Source organism: Falco punctatus (genome assembly GCF_963210335.1).
Source record: "Falco punctatus genome assembly, chromosome: 13".
In the NCBI taxonomy this organism is placed as follows: Eukaryota; Metazoa; Chordata; class Aves; order Falconiformes; family Falconidae; genus Falco; species Falco punctatus.
The window spans coordinates 12,513,788-12,526,146 of record NC_137593.1 but is presented as its reverse complement, the minus strand read 5'-3'; the positions used below and the strand labels follow the sequence as shown (position 1 = coordinate 12,526,146).

The 12,359-nt window shown below is 46.0% G+C and overlaps 1 long non-coding RNA gene across 1 annotated transcript in view; it reads left to right on the top strand.

The window, feature by feature from the left end:
* The first annotated feature begins 10,422 nt into the window (after positions 1 to 10,422).
* LOC308072433 overlaps positions 10,423 to 12,359 on the top strand; it is a 37,412-nt gene continuing 35,475 nt past the window's right edge. The window contains exon 1 of the long non-coding RNA XR_013931670.1: positions 10,423 to 12,333. This is a non-coding gene — a long non-coding RNA (uncharacterized lncRNA). The remainder of the gene's footprint in view (positions 12,334 to 12,359) is intronic.

The window sequence follows — 12,359 nt, the reverse complement described above, 5'->3', positions numbered from 1 at the left end:
CATACTTAGGACTTCTGTCTGCTGAGTTTGGCCCTGTGCTAGTGAGAAATCTCTCGTGACAGCTTCATTGTAGTTCTGCTGAGAAGAACATCGGAACCAAACCACTGCAATTATAAGCTCTTGTTTTACAGCTGCTAAGACAGGGGTAAATCAGGAAAGCTTCAAGATACTTACTGAATGCAGCATTTACTGAGTAGAAGAGCACAGCCTCACACAGTATTAGATAGCTTGTAGCTGAATCAGAGCTTTATTATACCTTTGGCCTTAGCGCCTGTACTACGGCAGGGTCCGCAGTGGTGGATGGGCCAGGTGAGTGCTGTGGGGACCTGCAGCGTTAGCTCAGCTCAAGCTTGAGAAGACATCTATTAATTAATGGAGCTGAGTCTTGTCTCACATGTTTTCCTCTGGATTTTTTCTAAGGACAACTAAGCCACCTGAAAAGAGCAGCATAGGGTCTAGGCAAGATCCTCCTGCACGTGGGCTGCAACAGTAAATATTTCACACTGTACAGACTGTGCTGATTCATACCAGCAGAGGGTCTGCCTCAGCACTTCTACCTGGAAAAGGCAGCACAGTTCATCCCTCCCACTTCAGCCCCTGAAAAGTGCCTTTCGTCTGTAGGACACCAACACAGAAGAGTATTATTTTACTGCTGGAGAAACGAAAACATGAGTTGATGCAGCGATCTGCCTGGGGTCCCACAGCTTTCTTATCATGCCACTGAGGAATGAGGGTCAGTGCGCGGGGTGAGGTGATCACTGCAGCCTCTTTTGCCCATGTAATCTAGGATGATGAAAGCCCAGGTCTCTGGATTTTCGGTCTAACACTATATCCAGTAGACCATGCTGCCCTTCCCATTACTCCTCAGCTGATCAATCCTCTCCCTGTCCCTGCACCTGCTCTTCCAGGTCCGCTTCCCCCACTGCCTACAGCTGCATAGCCAGGACCCTCCATCCAGCTCAGGAGAATAAAGGCAGGATGAAGCCACAAATGGCAGGTAGCAGTTTTCTTGCAGCATATCTCTGCTGCCAAGAAGAAAGAAAAGATGGGCTCACAAGCTGTGGAAGTTGGCAGAGTCCCCGTGAGGCCATTCTCTGCTGGCCAGCCCTGACAATGTGCAGTAGAACAAGAACTGGCCAGGTCCCACAAGGCAAACCTGCTGCCGATTGCGGGAGAGCTTCAGAGAGGTTAAAACACTCTCCCCATTTCACTTTGACATCTCTGCAGCCCCTTCCTCCAGCCAGAGCTCCACTCAATAATTAATTGGAGAAATATCCCCCTTACCAAATAGCAACCAGAACATTTAGATCTTCCTGAGAAAAGCTACGTCTGTATTTCCATCGTGACTGGCAGCAGGAGATACAAGGCATTTACAGAGCGAGGGTGGAGCGCTGTCGCCACTGCATCAGACTATCGACCTGTTCTTGCCAACCACTCCAGAGCTTGGTGCAGGCAATTTTTCATCCCTTCAGCACCTGCTCACCACTGAGCTGAGCGAGTTACAAGGTGCAGCTTACATAGCAGTTGTGTGGAGGGATCAGGAAGCAGTCTTTTCCCAGAAAACCAGGGCAGAGAAAGACCAAGGGAGGACAGTGGAGGCCCAGGCAGAAGTGGATCTCAGGTCATAGCTCCACTGCCGATATCATGCTGCTGTCTCTTGTCCCAGCAGAGAGGATAGGATCAGAACGCCAAAGTTCATGTGATTTTAGCTCAGAGAGAATCAACAATTTTACCTGCCAGATCATTCCCTTCCCAGGAAAGCCATCCGAAGGGGCCACTTTCCTCTCCCTTAGTCCTCTCACATGCCATACAGCCGGGCAGTTCTGGCATTGCTCGCAGTGCCTGGTCTGTTTCTGTGCTGCTTTGAAGCCATATGTGCTTACAGGTGTGTATATAACCACGCTCAGCCAGGTACATAGCAGGCAGTATGGTCCAGTGAGCAGGATATATATGGAAATTAGGTTTGTACTCCACCATGTCATATGTAATGGCTTGTTCGAGTCTCAGATGTTCACTGTATCTCCCAGATATTAATTTTCATTGCTGATATAATGAGAACAAGAAGAAATCCTTACAGAATGATCTGAGATTCTCTGATCAAGAGCATTAAGTGTTATTGTCATATAGTCAACTGAAGTAGAGGCAATAGCTGTATGATTAGTTATATTTATGGCATAGTTCTTATCATCACTCATTTCACGTATGCTCTTCTTACCAATCCATATTTACTGCTTGGAACACTTTAGGTCCTTATACAGCCTCATAAATCCTACCCAATTTTGATTCAAGATGGGCAAAATTATGTCCTAAGCTAGTAGCTAAGCTAAGAGCTAGCAAAGCCAGATACAAGAACTTGCATCTGAAGGAGAGTATACAATTCACATGCTACCAAGTGTCTGTGTGCTGTGAAAGGGTGTGATATTCGGTAAACAAAGTAAAAAGCTGGAACTAAAGCTATATGGAAGCTTGTATGCATAGTTTATAGCTTTTTAATTGACTGCTTCATCAGTAAGTTAAAATAATTCAAAATATCCCAGTCCAGGCACTAGGAATTGCCTTTCACAATTTCTATCAAACTTTGTACTCAACCAGGCCAGATAACAATGACTTCCAATGTTATTTTAAAACTATTGTGGATATATATTCCTAACCTCTTTTTTACTTTTGCAGGTGTTGAGCTCAGGGTAACTAAGGATCCTGAATTCACGGGCAATAGGATAAATGTATAACTAAACGTTGCAGTGAAAGCTTCCAGAAAGAATATTATTTTCTGGCAGTTACATGGTATTAAAAATACATTAAGGCATAGGGGAAGAGACTATTGATACTCACTGGAGGTGATCTCATGGGTATAATGGAGGTCACGCCAAGTCATGACAAGAAATTGCACAACAATATCCCATCCAATTTCTCCAGTACACACTGTGTTGAACTTTCACTGTTCCCCACCTGCCCTCCTGAAATATCTTGTTTTGCCATGTCACTTGCTGCAGAGTAGCCCTGAGACCTTCTAACAGAAGGCTCAGTGGCTTTCACAGCTCTTTGGTGGGAGATGGTGAGAGGACAGATCAGTAGGGATACAGCCGAGCTCCGAGGTCTCATTTTCCCCCAACCCTTCCCCAAGAGGGTTGGGCATGCTGCCCAGAAATCCCCTCACATTGCTCAGCCACAGTGCCTCTGTTTACTCTGGAACAACATTAGACTCTTTAAGAGACCCATACTCCCTCCTTCAGGCAGCTCAGTCCTCTCTGCCTCTGTGTGAGACACATCCATGAGCCAGAAAACCCAAGCCCAGGGTAGATCCCGGTCTTCTGTATGTGAATGCAGGCACCCCCATCCTGCAGGATGAGATTTCGGCTAGATCGAGGAAGCCTTGGCTGCCCCTTGTTATCACACGATGAAAAGGCACGTTCCCCCAGGACTGGCCAAAGGAGACTCTTGCTGTAGCAAAAGGATCAGCTGATCCTCTCAGACAAGTGTCTTCTCGACCAGGAGGTTTTGCCTGGGGACATCTCTCTATTTAGACACACAGTAAGTACTTTTGCTACTGTTTGTACTTTTCCTGGTGGGGACAGCTGGAGATCAACCCTCTTGTAAGATGATCCGGCTTTTCTCTATGGCTACTGAGCCCATCCAAGCAGTCTCTCCCTATGTCTACAGACAATGCCTACCCATTTCTTCTCAATGACCCAAGCTCTGTCTGCTACATTACCACATCCTACAACCCCACCATACTCCTAAACCCTACCCATTTTACTAATCTTACTCTGAGCTTCTCAGCAGAAGGTGCCATCTGTACCCAGCTGTAACATAATTTTGCAATGCAGAGGAACCCAGGGACTGGCCAGTGTCACTGAAAGCCATTTTTATTCGGGTCAGGTCAACTTTGTGAGTCTATTTAGGATAAACGGCTCACAAGCCAACTCAACTCGCAGAGTATATTTTGAAAACCATTATGAGTTCTATTTCAAAACAGAGTGAAAAGGGAGAGTATTTTTCATTTTAAAACCACAAAATGTTGCACTGGCTGCTCCCTTATTAAGGGATTTTAAGATGCCGAGGTTCTGACTTCTGGTAAGTAGCAAGTGGGTTGTTCCCGAATACATTGCAGTGCTGGATACATTTGGTTCCTTCCTTTCTTGGATGCCTTTGCTTCTTCCCTGATAACAAAAGCTTTCCATCTGGGGCATTTTATCCAATTTATCCTTTTGTCTCTTCCACCAACAAAAAGGACCAAAAAAATTACTAAGAGAACATCATGACTGGGCTGTTGTCCCAGGCTGGCAGTCCCTAACTGATGTTTCAGGCAAAAAGGAGATTTTCAGGAAGCAATTTCTAGGGGAGATCCTCAATCTGCAGTCCTCACCAGGCATGCGTTTCCACCAGTGCTTTACAGGTACCACTAGTGCCTTTATAAAAGTAGTAAGATTTGGGATCAGGGGCCTTAGTTCCACAAGCTACAGCAATGCACTTCTTTTTGCCCTTGTGCCACATCACATCCAAGGAGATTTAGAGTGAGTTTGCTAGTGATGCAGAGAGAGGACTGACAGCAGCTCTGGTAAGCCCCTATGAGCTACCTTTAGGACAAACAGCACTGCAACAACAACAAAGACCTTAGTGCAGGCAGAAAACCTGCGTGGGAATCCAAGCAAGCATTAGGGTGGCCAGAATTGAGTCCTGTTGCCAGGACTACACTGATATTTGTACCCAACCCAGCCAGTCCAGCACCAAGCATTTTGTTGCTAAAAGGTCTCATTATGCCATGCTGCAGAAATAACCACCCAGCACAGATCCCCAGCCAAGGGCTGTACCGCAGGGACTGGATCACGGTGTGCCTGCGCATCAGCTGAAGTCAGGTCACAGCATGCAGATGGGCAGGGCAGAGCAGAAGAAATGCCTGTGTTTTACAAATAAGGGAACGGAGACACAGACAAAACAGTCAGTGTATGATCCTATGGGAATGCTGAGACAGAACCAGGGATCGAGCAAATTTTTTCAGAGTCCAAAGTCAGGGCCCCAGTTGTGGTGTCAGCCCTACACACATGCACATACACAAACACACACAGCTTCTCTGGCATTTGCCCTGTGGGAAGCAAGGAATTCAACATCACTTAAAGACTCCTTTCTAGCAAATAAAATCATGAATATCTGTACAGCACATTAAGAGCCTTGAACAGAAGGCTCCATCAAAGCACTGTATTAATAATTTTGTTTGTTTTTGAAAAAGGGAACAGATGGACAAAATCTTGGGAAAAGAATGAGAAACAAGATGTGATTCTATGTTGTAAAATTCCTTTCCTTCTTCCAGAAGTGACTAACACTCTCCACTTGGTGCTATTGTACAACAGAGATAAAAGGTAATGGGTTTGCTAGATTTTTTTTTTTGTATGTGTAGAAATCTCTTTATCAAGCAAAGCTACAGACTGCTGGCCTCACTCTCCACTGTTTTAATAAAAACCTGACTTAGAGTTGCCAATTGATAAAGCTGTTTCTGGCGCTCTTTTATTCCCTTATCTCCCTTGTTCTTGGGGAAGTGATGAGGCATTGTCAGGCACAGCGCGCCTGATGCTGGATTGCAGGGGGTACCTCACAGCAGCTCTCAACAGAAAGCTCTATAAAGAGAGATTTCCACTGACAGATCATTCTGCATCACTCGAGATAGACTCAGACTGGCGTGCCTTTTCCCTATGCTTCTTGAGGCCTTACTTATTTCAGAGTGGCTTCATTGTACTCCTCCACGTGAATATTCCCAGAAAGCAAAGCAAATTTGACCTGGGTTCATCACAGATTTGTTTTCAGACCTGCAAAAAAACCCTGTAGCATCAAACTCAGGACATGTCTACACCTGTAAATTCTCTTATGAAACAACAGGGCAAGCAACGGTCATTTAAAAGCACACAACAGAAGCAGGAACACAGCTGAGTTTTCCTGCTTCCAAGTGCCCATAACTCGAGGAGAAGCAGTCTCTACTTTGTGTTTGCACCAAGTATTCTGCTTAAAGATATACATAAGCCCTTTCAATTCAACAGAAGATAACTGGGTCCAACAGCAAGCAAACATCTTCACAGCTGCTGAGGTAGCTTCCATTAATACCCACATAGCTCCTAGCTCCTAACAGTTTCCAAAGTAATTTTTGAAGTCAGAAACCTGCTTCAGCCTCATCCAGCCCTTTAACAGGCAGGTGAGCTGCGTACTAAGTACAAGATGCACATTTGGCTGCACAGGAGATTTTGAAGTGTTACAGCACGGCATAGTTTCCAATAAGAAAGGAATCACATTGAGATATCCTCCAGAAAAGGAAATTCCAACCAGCTATATAATTTAATTATCAAACATAAGTCACATACATATATGTGTGTGTTTACACATATGCTTATATGGAAGGCCATTCCAATCAAAGTTGAAAGGTTTCAATAAAAATAATGATAGCTGAATGTTGTGATAACCTTTTCCTGTGTAGGTTAACTAAAATGTCGATGGATTACAAGATGACTTTCCGTTCTTTCCAACAAAAGGCTCAGCTGCAAGTGCAAAAGGCCAGTATAACCCCCCAAAATGGAAGGCAGCAGAAGACAACTACAAATGCTCCTTCTCTAGCAAAGAGTGCCACAGGGTTCCTGATGGCCATTAATGTTGGGGACTCCCCTCGGGCCACCAGCTTGGCACCTCACGTCCTGCCAGGGCCCAGAGCACAACACTGTCTGGCTGACAGACAGCCATCACTCCCACCTTCCTACAAGATATAAGATTTCTAGAAATCAGCAAGTTCTTGCTGCTGACTTTAGAAATTTGATCAGATGTGGCTTGAGATGGTGCAGCTGGGTCTGAATGTCTTTGCTATTGAATGTTCTAGCTGGAGCACAGAACTAAATTTCCAGCCTCACCTGAAGCACATTAACTGCCTTTGCACAAGGTTTAAGCACCATATGGTCATGGACAGAATTTGCCTGCCAGTGCCCAGCAACTCCAAAGATTCGAAGGGGGAGGGCGAGATTCAGGCATCAGGAATGCCAGAACCACAGAGGTGCCAGAATTGGTGACAGAGTATCTTCACGTGTCCCAATATGATGCTTGCTGGTACTGGGAAGAGGTGTGCTTCACTGTGTGTCCCATCCCTTCCAACTCTTCCTGCCATCCCCACGGCAGCCCACTGGCAAACAGCTCGTGTAAGGAGCATCCGTGAACTCTGCAGGCTCTTGCGGGCACAAGAGGAGCTTGGCATTACCAACCGCAAATCCCTCGGGAGAGGCAACAGCAAGAGGTAGCACCGCCACCGCCGGGCACCCGGGGAGGAACCGAACGACTCGGAGCGAGGAGCGCGGAACGTGCAGCGCCGCGCCCCCGCTCCGAGACCCGAGTTTGCGCTTACAAGCACCGGGAGCCGCAGGCGGTGCCAGCTGCTCCCGGCCCTCCGCGGTGGCAGGCGGGGACGGCGCTGCCCGTTAGCACGGGGGACGGCTCCCCGCGCCCCCGGGGCAGAGGCGAGCGGGGCCGGGCGGGCGTTCAGCACCGCGGGGCGGAAAGCGCCGCCGCAGGGCGGGCAGGGACCCGGCCGCCCCCCGCCGTGCCCGCAGGGGACAGGGGGGCGGCCGGGGTGCTGGAGGTGAACACAGCCTAGGGAGCTTACCGGCTTCCCCTAAAGACTACTTCAGGTTGTCGGGTTTTGGTTTGACTGCGGTCCCGGTAGCTCTGCTGGGAACTGCCCTCCAGCCCTTTTCCTGGGGAAGTGCTGCTGAGGGCAGGACAGAGCGGGAATGCTGCCTTCATCTCATGCTGTGTTTTAACATACAGAAACTATGTTTATACAGAATGCGGCTCGAACCGCATCTGTGAAGGGAGCAAGGTGCAAGTCAGCAGCAGATCTTCTGCCAAGGCAAGGGAGCAAGAAAACCTCTGAGTGGGCTGTACGCATGGCAGGGATGGGCTGAGCATTTCATGTACGGCTACAGATGCGCTTCTGTCCACACCAGGATCAAAGCCTTATTAGAACAGAGAGCTTTATAAAACAGAGATGCGATGCCTTCTCCAGAGTGCTTGTGCTCCGTGCACAGGTCTCCAGAGATAGTCTGCTGCGAGGCCAATTTTGCTGTGCAGGCTGGAGTAAGTCACCCATCATCTGTGTCAGCAAAGAGGGGATTGCTGTACTCTGAGATCCTTGGATGATGATCATCACTCAATACCAAATTCTTTGCAGTCCCATTTCACCATCTGATTTCTACAGCAGCCAGTGCTCTATATAGAAATGTCATTCGCTTCATCTCACAAATCCACTGATGAGCTGTTACAGGCCCAGATGTCAAGCTTTACAGAAAGAAAAAAGAATTAAGGTATTTGCAGTAGTTTTGTATTTTGTTTAATACAGAAATAAAGCAGGCATTTCTCTCTTAGAAATGCAAAGAGTACTGAGCTAGTGGATGGATCTTCTCTAAATAGATTTAAAGGGCTGTCCATATCAGCAAAAAATAAATGTTTTGTTATTTCTAATCAGCAGCAGGGAGGAGGGATGGGGAAAGCTCTGGCAGAAAGGATGGGCACAGCCACTGCAGTGTCAGAGATACAGCACCGGCAGCCCTACCCTCACAAAAATCATGTGTTAAGGCATTAAAAATAATTAAAGGAAAACATAAGTACTTTGCCCTGGCAGGCATTATAATCTTACCTGTGTGCTTTCCCTCAGCCACCGTAAGCATTAGAAGCTTCAATAAAGTGATTTACCCCCTATATTCCAGGGGCAGGGTCCCTAAAGGAAACTGGGAAGGGATGATAAAAATGGCAGGAGCTGCGCGTGCTGGGAGATAATCTTACTTCACTTGCTGTAGCAACTGCCAAAGGACAAGAAAAGCAGCAATTAATTATGATCGTATTTTTTTGAAAACAACTTTTTGCTTTGAGAGTTCACTGTTAGTAAAAGAGCCAAAGTTTTTTATTTTTAGAGTATGGCTTTTGTTTTGACATCGCACAGTCTTGAACACATGAAATCACCTCCATAATAGGGGATGTAGCAGGGTGTGTGCAGGGGGGTCTCTGGAACGGGTCCAGCCCACCCTCCCCAGGTGTCATGCCAAATCTCAGAGCAGACATTTTCACTTTCCCTGCACAGTCCAAGCATATGCAAAGGGGTGGGAAACAACCTCCCGCTTCTTCTACAGCTGAGCACAATGATATAAAAACCTCATTCTCTCTCCTTTTATGTTGCCCATAAAGCTCCAAATGTTGCTCTTAAATGGAGTCCCCCTCATGCATATAATTGAGTGAGTGATTTCTCAGCCACCTGCATTATGATATTACTGGGCCAAACGTTGCCTGTTTCCTATGTTAAAGCACTTTTTGCTGAGTTTTCAGCTGCTGTTATGCATGAATTTTCCAGAGCCAGAGCAAGCGTAGACAGCAAGTGTGTAAGACAATTAATATTTCCAGTTAACCTCATTAACTTCCATCGTGCATCAAGTAGACAACAACACAAGATTCAGATTGACATCACTTGCTGCTTTCTTAACAACCTTGAAAATTCTGTGCACTTTCCTTTTCTGAGAGGCCACATAGAGAAATAAAAACCCCAACAGTTCCAGAGTTAATTCATTAACACCACACTCGAGTGAATGCAATAGCTCCCTGACAGCGATGCGTAGGAAGGCTGGCTTCCTCTTGCTCCTGCCAGGCTGGATTTTCTGATGTCTAATAATGCAGCTGAGCTCAATTTGCAACCTTAGCTGTAGTAGGATTTCCCCTTCCTTCAGAAGACAGGTTACAAAACCAGGTAGAAAGTAAGTGTCCTTTACTTCATTTTTGTGTTATTTTTCACTTTGTTTATACATATTCTCATTGATTGCTTATTAAAACAACACATCGGCATCACTGTCTAGCATTCAAAGACGTTTGGAAGACAGAAGGAAACCATAATGATTTCTGTTCTACAAAGAGGGAAACTGAGGCATTGGATGGTCGTATTGACATCCCAACACTCATACAGATCACTAAGGGCAGCTTAAGTTTTTCCCAGTTTGATGTTGTAATGTACCAATAGCTGCATTGTCTGATACTTGGGAAAATGAAATAAAATTATGACAGTCTCTGTGATGAGATTACTTTTTTTTTCCCTTCTGTTGAACATAATGCTTTGACAAACAGTAAGGTGCAAGTATGGAGAGGAAGCTGGAGTTCCTCCTAGATTATTAAAACTGAAAGCTCTTTAAATTAAACACTTTTTGCAGCATTTCTCGTAAGTACTTGGATTTAACTTCAAAGTCTGCTGTTACTACATTGTTTCTAGGGGCAAAACAATGACTGACAACTCAGGGCAAATCAAACCGACTGCATACACAAAAAAATAATCTTGAAGCCTGCATGCAACAGTTCATGCATCACTGCCACCCCACGATGGCCACTCACACCTCCTCTGCCCCTGAAAAAAAACCCTGAAGAATGGGGTCTCTCTTCCCCCGGTCCCTGGCTGGCCTGTATTTCCCACCATACAATGCATAGTCAGCCCAGGGCTGTGTTGCTACACCCTTCTTTGCTGGGGGAGAGGCCAGAGGGTCTCAGGAAACACTGGGATTCACCCATGAGCCTACCACAAAGGAGAATGCAGCACCCACCTTTGCATCCCCCACAAGGCTCTACTGCTTTTCCACAGGGAAAATACTTTTGATCTGAAACATTCTGGTTTAATTTCTACCAACAATCAGCTTCTGGAGCAGAGAAACATTTTCTGGGTTTTTCTTCCTCTCCAGTCTGCTCTGTCTAGCTGCATTTTTATACTTCATCAGACTTAGCAAAGCCACCCTCAGTACATCATAACCATGCATTAGATAATGAGCTCGCTGTACTCATATTTTGCTGTCTTCCTGGCTATTTTAAATGGATTTTTTGATTCCTGGCAAATTTACAAATTAGGTGGCAAGGGGTAAGTACGCAGCACTGAACATGCAAAGCAAAATTGAGGACATGTTGATCTTGGTTTGGCTTTGCATTGTTCAGCATAAACAAAGTCTGCAACTTCCATAAAGAAAAGATGAAAATTAAAGACTATGACCTTTTTCTTGCACAGTGGAGATTCTATGCCTCCCTGTGCCAGGGTTTAACCCCTTCCTGTTGTTGTGTAAGCAATTTCTTCCAAGTTCAGTAAGGTTTATGAAAAGAGCTATCACCCCATCCAAACTGACCTACTCGCCTCCTTCCTGGAGAAATAAAGCACAGGTTACAAGAAGTGAAAAAGATCCAGTAACCCTGCCTTCTCCTCTGCCTGGTGAAGCAGTATTACATCCTGTAATCTGTCTTCCAGGGCAGAGCCTATTATTTGAGGAGATGGGACACAAACAGATGCTACAAGTTTTTCTGACCCAGCATGTACATTGCTCTGGATATCGTGAATTAATTGGCTGATAGAGACAGTTTATTCCTTTTCCTCCTGGAAACTGCTACACATGTCCTAAATGGCCAGTAGCTGCTTCTTGAGATGGTGCTAACTGTCAGTGAAAGATGATTAAGCAGTCAGATGCACACGGTACCCATAGGTGACACTGGTCAGGGTAGCTGATTTCTGTTCATTGAGCACCCCGTTCTTTATACATTTTGTCCTGTCCGATGTAACTAAGAAATCTCACTGAAACCTTTGAAAGCTTTTTAGCTCAACTTGGGATAGTGAGTTCTGCAGCCTAATACACACCCCTCCACTAAACACTGAATCTTGGCGTTGATTTTTAAATAGAAATATGGTAGAGAAATTCCATTCCACAAATAAAACCAATTTGCTCAAGCTTAATTTTCCAAAGACTAACAAAGCACAGCAGACACTTTCTGCTGTAACTCTCTTCGGCTACAGCTCTAATCCCCCATCTGGGAAACAGAGCAGCGTCAGTCCCAGCTTTCTCTGGAGGTGCCAAGGGAGGCAGATACTGGTTCAGCCCCAGCAGAGCTGTGTCAGGAAGGGGCAGCAGGGAGCCTGTGCTCAGCAAGGATAGGGAGCAGGATAGACGGGAGTAAGATCTTTGAGGGCTAGAAGGTTATTTGGAGATGAGATCCTCTTAGGTGACTAACAGAAAAGAGGGGGGAAAAGTTCTATTTTTCTGTTCTGTGTGACCTGGAAACCAGAAAACACAATGGGGACAAGTGGAACAGGAGCACAGCAAAAGGAACAGCAACCAGTCTCTCTTGGGATAAGAGTGAAGAGGGCAGGGGAACTACCACGTACGCAATAGCACCGAGGGTGTGAATACTAAGCACATCTGAAGAGCTAATGCTTGCTGTCCTTTCTCCCCACGATGAAGGTCAGAACTGAGCAGAAACACGCAACGTGGGCCATGTTCATGGCAGAAGCTGCTGAGGATGGCAGAGGCTGCTGAGGATGGCAGAGGCTGCTG